We start from the raw sequence: 8,872 nt of genomic DNA, 5'->3' as shown, positions 1-8,872 counted from the left end.
ACACCGCTAAATTTCCAGTATGCATTAATAGCATAGTCATGGCTTTTCAAAAACGAACAGGTTACAGGCTCGCTTTTTCGCTATGTACACCTCTCTGGACGCGCAGTGTTAAATGCCTCCAAAGCGAAGACACCTCTGTGACCTCGGAGGTAAAAAGGCCCACACAGAGCGTTCTTTACATTTTTGCCGTGATCTCCAATCACGCTGCAAAACGGACGTGTTTCCTCTATTGCTTCTTGAACGTCACTGCGTTCCAGGCGCCGAACGTCGGTACACCTCCAGCTCAGAGCTGGCCGGGTGCCACCAGTGGAGGAGCTCTGTCCACGCTTGGTTAATTCAGAGCGTGCATAACGTACACAGCATACAAATTATTCTAAAGGCATATATAAAGGTAAAGAGAATTAGTTTGCAATGTGTAACGTTATATGCGTAACTCGCGCGAACATCACCATGGTCCCAAACAAAAATACGGCAAAAATGTGCCCGTTTGTGTAATGCGTTTGCCGTCATTCCCTCGCACATGCATGGAAGACATTCGTGATTAGCCATCATGTCGCCCCTAACTTCACTTGCGAGACATAGCTGAAGGAATGAGAACTGGCACAAGACAACAAAGACGAAAGACACAATAGGCTCCTGCGTTTGTTTCTTGTGTTTCGTCATCGTAGTCTGACGCCAGTTCGCATTTCTTCACTTAAGTCTTGCAACGATCACTTACAGTTCAAACCAAAGTCTTCCTTGTCCCTTACAAGCTGTCATACCTTATGATTACGCTAATGAGAATAGGGCGCGTGCTCAAGCTGTTGTAAAGCAGCCAAATTCTGCACCGCGTGTCACTACGATCGCGCCACACCAGTCCTCTCAACTCTTTAGGCGAAGACCTGTCTCTTCCTTCTTGGTGGAGATCGATGTCTTCCGCCTGTATAAATCAAGTGGTAACAAGCAGAAAACTAACTGACCGTGATTGGACGACCGCGGCTCCAGTCCCGTCGTCACCGCCGGCCTTCCTGCAAGAGGGGAAGAAAAGATCAAATTAAGCGAAAGAAGACCCCATCAGGGCACTCAGTTGAACTCGGTTATAACGAAGGACCCGGATATTACTTCATTATAGCCATAGCTTCGTTACAGCCCGTGTTGACCGAGCTTTAAAGGCGAATCGTCATTACTTCGTTATATTCATAATTTCTTTATAAACCGTCTCGTTATAACGAGTTTCGACTTGTGTATCACGCACCAACGGCTTAGTTCAGTGAACTAAAAACCAGACACAGAAAGTTCGAGGGCGTCTATTTCGCGTAACAAGGAAAATGGTGCCATGGAACGAGGCGCACGCACTACGGATTACGTGATGCCCACCAGTTTTTGGGAAGAAAGCGCTTCCAACGAAACCTCCGAAGCAAGGCGCCGATTATATGTCTGGCAATGCCAGATAACGGCGAGGCAAGAACAAAGTTTGTGAACATGCCCTTACAAAAATGGTCTATAGTCAGTCTATAGACTTGTTATAGACTTTATCCCCTTCTTAAGATAGTTCTTTTGTCTATAGTCTATAGAGTTTCTATAGAAAAAAGTCTGCTAAAAGTGTATGGCCATAAATCTAGGTTGTCTATAGACTGGCTATAGGATTTGTATTGCATTTCGACTATTCTCTAGGATTTGTCTATAGAGAACATATAGAGTTTATAGAAAGAAATTTATGTGCAGTTCATAGACTGTCTAAAGGAATTTTTGTAAGGGTAGAGAGGCACAGGTATCAAGCGCTGTCCTACGCGCGGTTTCTTCGCATTTCCAGTCATGAAGCAGTCTACTAAAAGTTTACTAAAAGTGTATGGCCATAAATATATAGATTGTCTATAGACTGTCTATAGGATTTGTATATTACATATATACTGTTCTCTAGGGTTTGTCTATAGAGAGTCTATAGACTGTAAAGAAATTTTTGTAAGGGCAGAGAAAGCCCGGTTGGAGCCGGCCGGCATGTCGTCATTCCTTACCACGCTGTGGAACAACCTGTCACTGGTTGAGGGCAGCAAGCCCCACCGCTATCACAAAACAAAGTGAACCAGTAACTATAGTGAGCAGTGTGCGTCGACAAGGCCGGGTGGGAGCCGAGAACGCAGTCAGTCATTGAACTGCATGCTCCCGCTGCACCGAGGTTGATCACCTTCGTTCCTAAGATTGCACGCATGTCGTGTGATGTCGCGGCAATGCAGCACGCATAAATAATTGTGCCTTTTTCCAATAAAGTTTTTGGAGGATAGCGCTGTGTATATGTACATTTCGTGCACCGTCTCTTGTCTTTTGATAAGCTGCAGCTTAGAAAGGCAACAATCTCTCAGGTTGTATTTGTGCTTTCATGTTTGACCAACGTGGGCATACTGCTGATAAAGTAGTGAACGACGAAAGAAACATATGTCGGTTGGCTTTTGTGTGAGCCCATAAGAAATTGTCATTTAATTTGTAACTTCTAATAGGATACTAAGCTCAATGTGTCATGAACACGGAATATCAATGTACGCTTATCTTTGAACACACTCGCCTTTAGGGCTCGATCTTGACTGTAGTATTGTATTTCCCATGTATACCAGAACCGATAGCAGTGTATAAAAAGAAACAAGTTAGTTTTCAGTGTGTTCTTTGCTGACTTGTCGCTGGCTTCTATCCGTACTTAAGATCAATTTAATTTGGATCGGTATACAATGCGTTACAAGGGCCAGTTTATAATTAGGAGCTTTCCATGTTTGCTCTCATCTCAGTTACTTTATTTTGCCCCTACGAAGATGCCACGAGAATGACTTTTAAAAGTTTCTTTTAAATGCATAACCATCCCAAAGGTAAAAGGTTGAAGCTTAAAATTAAAAAAAACATTTCAGCCTAATTTTTCTACAAGCATACCCGAGCTTACAAAAGCTCTTCAAGACCATTTCGAGAAATATTTTTACCTCGAATGCGACCCTGCCAAAATACTAAGCGCCACCTCCAAGATACCCAGGAGCCGCCGCGGTGGCTGAGTGGTTATGGCGCTCGGCTGCCGGCCCGAAAGACGCGGGTTCGATCCCGGCCGCGGCGGTCGAATTTCGATGGAGGCGAAATTCTAGAGGCCCGCGTGCTGTGCGTTGTCAGTGCACGTTAAAGAACCCCAGGTGGTCGAAATTTCCGGAGCCCTTCACTACGGCGTCCCTCATAACCTGAGTCGCTTTGAGACGTTAAACCCCCATAAACCATAAACCAAACCAAGATACCCCGAGCCGAAAGGAATTCGTAAGCTGTCAGGGATGTCATGTTCCACTAGAGTGGGCACCCTGTAGGCTATACACTCGAAATTTTTCACATCATTAAAGGTGTGAGAAAGACGTCCCAGAGTGCCTAATGGCTAATAGCCCTCTAGCTGTTCATAAACGCCATTATGGTGCCCATGAACACCCTTACAATATTCATAAACGCCTTAACGCCGTAAGGGTGTTCACGAACACCGTCAGAGGGTGCTAGCCCCGAGGGAAGAGCGTTACATTCTTAAGGCTTAAATATGTTTACAGTGTATGTATTTGACCCGTTTGGAAGGTTACTATAGTTATACACCTGATTCCAGCGATCGCTAAAACGCAAATGCAGGAGCCACCGGTAGGCAGCGTAGCCCTATAGCTGCCGGGTAGTAAACAGGAAGTCCCACACTGGTCTAAATTAATCCACGGCACAGCAGGAAAGCGTCTCCAGCATCCCGTACAGCTGACTAAATAAAAAAAAAGATACACATGGGGTGGCAAAAACAAGAGGAGGCATGGAAGGTAAAAGGAGGCGTGGAATAAATAACTTCCTGCGCGCGTAGCCCAGCACGAACTTGCCGCAGGCCGGCGAATAAATCCAGCCAGGCCGGTGGTCCGCCCAGCTACCGTGCGCAGGTAGCCGCGGCTCTGATGACGCGCATAATACATCTCCGCGTGCAGGAACGAACGCGCGTGCAGACATTCCGACTTCGTTCTGGCGTCACTGCACCAGGATACGCGCTCTTTCTTTCCTGCACACGCCGTGGTGAAGGAAAGAAGAAAGGAGAAAGAAAGAAGAAAGCAGAAAAAAAGGAACCAACACGTGACGTTGCATGTGTGAAGCCCCCGTCCCGCCGCAAGAGCTTTTGTAGCGGCGCGGGAGTGTATACCGTACTAGCGCAAATACAAGCATCCCGCGATAGAGAGCTCGCGTCACTCTATTGTATAGTATGAGAATCAATGCGGTGGATCCTCGTACAGCTGTGTGCCGTATACGGAGCGCGCACTCTCTAGCTGCAATGACCCGCCGCGGTGGCTCAGTGGTTAGGGCGCTCGACTACTGATCCGGAGCTCCCGGGTTCGAACCCGACCACGGCGGCTGCGTTTTTATGGAGGAAAAACGCTAAGGCGCCCGTGTGCTGTGCGATGTCAGTGCACGTTAAAGATCCCCAGGTGGTCGAAATTATTCCGGAGCCCTCCACTACGGCACCTCTTCTTCCTTTCTTCTTTCACTTCCTCCCTCATCCCTTCCCTTACGGCGCGGTTCAGGTGTCCAACGATATATGAGACAGATACTGCGCCATTTCCTTTCCCCAAAAAACCAATTATTATTATTATTATTAGCTGCAATCTGTAATGAACGGCTGTAATAAAGTTCGAACAGCGAAATGCTTCAACACCGTAGAGGTCTATAGGTAAACTTTTTACTCGATTAGTCCCTTCCTTTACAAAAGCGTCTTTAGACAGTATGGACAAATCCTAGAGAACAGTCTATAGGCAATACAAATCCTATAGACAGTCTATGGACAATCTATAGATTTATAGCCATACATTTTTATTAGACTTTTGTCTATAGACAGTATACAGATTGTGAATAGACAAAAAGAAATATCTATAGGAAGGCAACAGAGGCTCTAAGAAGTCTATAGATTGTCTATGGACCATTTTTGTAAGGGCTGCAGCATAGCCTCTAGTTTTAAATATCAGCATTGTGCGTTCGGACGACGAATATATTTTTTTTTATGTTCTATATCGTTCAGTGTTTCGATGCTTTACGAATACTTGTTTCAGCGCGACTTCTCGACCTGGGAGTTCACCGCAGAGGCTAGGCAAGCGCATACGTAGCATTCTTTTCAAACAAAAAGCGTTCGCATCAGCTAACATGGCTGTCAGTAAGCACCTTTTTTGGTGCCGTGACAGGAATATCACCCCGCAAAGAAAAAAAAACTCACAAAAATTCAATTTCCTTTATAGACTCCTTACGCGATTTCTATTGATGATCTATTGATTTCTAACACAAGCTGCTAAAAACCCACAAAAGTTACGTTTACTTTATATTGGTTTCTTATTGCGCTTTCTATTTAGGATCTATTGATCTTTAGCACGAGTCGCTAAAAGCCCAGAAAAGTTCCATTTACTTTGTATAGATTTCTTATTGCGATTTGTATTGATGGTCTATTAATCTCAAACTCAAATCGCTAAAGGCCACAAAAGTTCTATTTACTTTATATTGATTTCTTATTGCGTTTCTATTGATGATATATAGATCTCTGACACAAATCGCCGGAATGACTAAAGCAAAATCGAAATGCCACCGTCCACCATCCTTACTTTGCGCCCGCTAAGCTCAACGAAGCGTAGAAAATGTGCACGGAGAAAGGCGTACGGCGCCCGGGTACACAAGGAAAGACACACGTGAAGCCGCTACCAACTGGATTTCCCACGTGACACCTCCGGGCTGTGAGACACGTACACACCAACAAGACCCACCGCTGTTCAAAGGAAAGGTGACGGCCGACCGCCCGGCCAGCGGCTTGCAACACTTCCCAACTACAGCGATCCCCGCCTCCGGCTAGCTCAGATCACTTCCCCCCGCAACCCCACGCTGCAGAACTAGACACGCGGTTATTAGTGTGTCCAACCGGCTTGCCACACCACTTTGTCCCTCAGCCTGCGGTCGTCTTCGGTGTACATAACTGCGGCACCCGAAATTAACGACGCGCCAGTATAACTAATGAACAGGCTCCCGTGAGTGCCTGAGCCACTCTGCTACCCGAAACCACGAGCGCAGTATGTGCATGTATAGGCCAGCGCAGCTGGTACAGAAGCCCGTTCTTTTTCCTCTTTGGGCAGAGCCCCCCCCCCCCCCCCCCCCCCCTTTCCCGTGTAATACATGCTGCTTCACGCTTCCGAACAACGTGCAAGACCGAGCAGCCTCTCGTGGCAGCAACCGAAACGACCTGTTACGCGAGTGGTTTCATTACTGCTGGATTATTGTCTCGCGCCATCACGATCTGTTCGGGAGGCCAACGGCCGTGCGCGCGAGCTTGGCAAGCGCGTGTATAGCGGGAACACGCACGCACGCACAAAGAGGCACGCATGTGTGCACGCACGAAAACGCGCACGAAACGTGCGCGCAACGCATACGAAGACCAGGAAAAAAACAAATAAAAATAAACGCGTTCCGGCGGAGCAAGCACGCTTTGGAGAAAGGGCGGACCGATCACGACCGTGGTAAAGCCAAGTCACCCCCCCCCCCCCCCCTCCCGTCTAAGCGCACGCGCAGCTCGCTACCGATCTCCACGCTGAGCCTTTGGCGCCTCGCGGCGTCCTAATGCACCGCTTATCCACTCGGCGCGCCGACGCTTAGCCAGGCGTTTCCCCTTTCTCTCTTCTTTCATTCCATCTTCCTCTCATTCCTTGCTTCTTTCTTTTCTTCTTTTCTTTCCTTCCTTCCCTTCTATTGATTTCTTTACTTCCTTCCCTTCTATTGATTTCTTTCTTTCTTTCATTCTTTCTTTCTTTTTATCCTTGTTTGACAGCCCAGAAAAGACAGACACACAGCGATCGCACAATTGAATAGCTTGAAGCTACACCCGGCACCGGGAAGTGGAGTTTAAAAATCGGAAGGGACACTTAAACTTCGCCTTTAGGGTATGACGCGATAGCGTAGTCGGTTAATGCCCATATATGCGGAGTCTGTCATTCTAATAATAATAATTGGTTTTTTGGGGGAAAGGAGATGGCGCAGTATCTGTCTCATATATCGTTGGACACCTGAACCGCGCCGTAAGGGAAGGGATAAAGGAGGGAGTGAAAGAAGAAATGAAGAAGAGGTGCCGTAGTGGAGGGCTCCGGAATAATTTCGACCACCTCAGCCTGTCATTCTCGACTGTGCATTCGTAAGTCCCTGGGAGTGCTCCTTCTGGCACAGTGGCGCAGCGGTTTAAGCGATGCGCCACTGCCCTGCGATGTCAGGTGCTGTCGCCTGTGGGGCTTGCGAACCGGGCTGCTCTTTCCGAGTGACCAATGTTGTCAGTTTTCTCACAATCCGGTGAGCAGGTTGTGATGACGTCACACGGTCACGTGAACTAGGTGGCGCACCTAAGATGCTTCCGAGGCGATTTTTCGCTCACAACGTCGCCGCCGCAGCCAATGACTGCGACGGATTTTCTGCACAACGAGAGCCTTAACAGTGCCGCGTTAAAATATGTAATACAGTCGATCCTCGTTACAACGGAACGGTTTGTAACGAAATAATGGATATAACGAAGGAATGTCGATTCCCCATGGAATCTCGGTAACCGCGGGCTATAACGAAGCTACGGCTATAACGGAGCAATCGCCGGGCCCCTTCAACTTCGTTAAATTAGGTTCAGCTGTACTGCATGCATTTGCACCTTGTCTCTACGGGTGACCTGGCGCGCGCACACACACGTATACCGTTCAATAAAACATTTTGCTGGGCGAGTTGGTTCATTTTGCTCGAGGGGATGCTTGTAGCGCGACAAAAAACACAAGGGACACAAGTTTTTAGATCTACAGATTTCAGTGAATGATGTGCATGCTTGCTGGGGCTATAAGCCTCGTGCCCTCAAGGAAATAATGCCGTTTGACTCAGCCCAGTCCAAGACAGTAAAAAGAGCCGTTGCAACCATGTGCATTCAAGAAGCCATCAACAAGTCTTGTATTCATGCTGTCCAGGAAAGTTTTGATGACCAAGTTTCTAGGCTGCTTTCGGCAGGCTTTCCTTTGTCCCTGTTGGTTATGGTCGCAGAAACATTGCTGCAAAAGAACAAGAAAGTTAGAAGAGAAAAGGTGAATAACGTAAGGCCACAGGTGATTCCGTATTTGCATCGCGTGGCCCACAACATGAAAAAAGTGGCAAATAAATACAAAATTCCTGTGGTTTTTTTCAGCGCCCTGCAAGCTCAAAAGCCTTTGTCCTAAGGTGAATGAGGAAAAAGCAAAAAAGGATTGCGAAACGAGGCATAAACAGCGATATGTTGATTGCAAGGTGGGAATTGTCTATCAGATTCCACTTTCATGTGGCAAAGTGTATATTGGCCAGTCCGGACGATGCCTGAACAAGCGCCTGCGCGAGCATGAAAAATGCCTCGAAAATGGGAGCGGAACAAATATGGTAGTTCACTGCAAGTCATGCAAATGCTCACCATTTCTAAACAGAACAGAGGTCATTGGCAGAAGCAAAGATGCGCTGACGCGTGAACTAATTGAGGCGTTCCATATCAAAAAGAAAGGGTCGGAATGTGTCAGCAGCCCTTCGGTGACGATGTTTTCTAACGAGTACAGGTTTTTAGATAAACTGATTTGATTCAAGCGTGATATTTGCGTGTCACTCGCATGTGGGATCGGTTGATTATGTTCTTGAAGAAGAAGGGGAAATGTATAAATGTTGCGATCGTTTTTTTTTTTTTTTTTGAATAAAACCAGTTGAGAGTGGCGCTTGTCCCGTTCGTCTCTGTCCCTTGTGTTTTTTGTCGCGCTACAAGCATCCCCTCGAACACGTATACCGCACTGCCTCTAACTACCATGAGAGCCGATTAGGTAGGAGTCCAGCTAGGGCGGCGCGATGGACGCAGCAAAAA

At 47.0% G+C, this 8,872-nt stretch overlaps 1 long non-coding RNA gene across 1 annotated transcript in view; it reads right to left on the bottom strand.

Annotated features, from left to right (window-relative positions):
• Positions 1-283: 283 nt before the first annotated feature.
• The window catches only part of LOC144134480 (uncharacterized), a 151,460-nt gene continuing 142,871 nt past the window's right edge, over positions 284-8,872 (bottom strand). The window contains exons 5-6 of the long non-coding RNA XR_013315140.1: positions 960-1,007; positions 284-326 (exon numbers count right to left, since the gene is read on the bottom strand). This is a non-coding gene — a long non-coding RNA (uncharacterized LOC144134480). The remainder of the gene's footprint in view (positions 327-959; positions 1,008-8,872) is intronic.

The sequence above is a fragment of the Amblyomma americanum genome, chromosome 5 (assembly GCF_052857255.1).
Source record: "Amblyomma americanum isolate KBUSLIRL-KWMA chromosome 5, ASM5285725v1, whole genome shotgun sequence".
Classification (NCBI taxonomy): domain Eukaryota; kingdom Metazoa; phylum Arthropoda; class Arachnida; order Ixodida; family Ixodidae; genus Amblyomma; species Amblyomma americanum.
The sequence above is the reverse complement of the archived record's forward strand: the minus strand, read 5'-3'. Positions and strand labels throughout refer to the sequence as shown.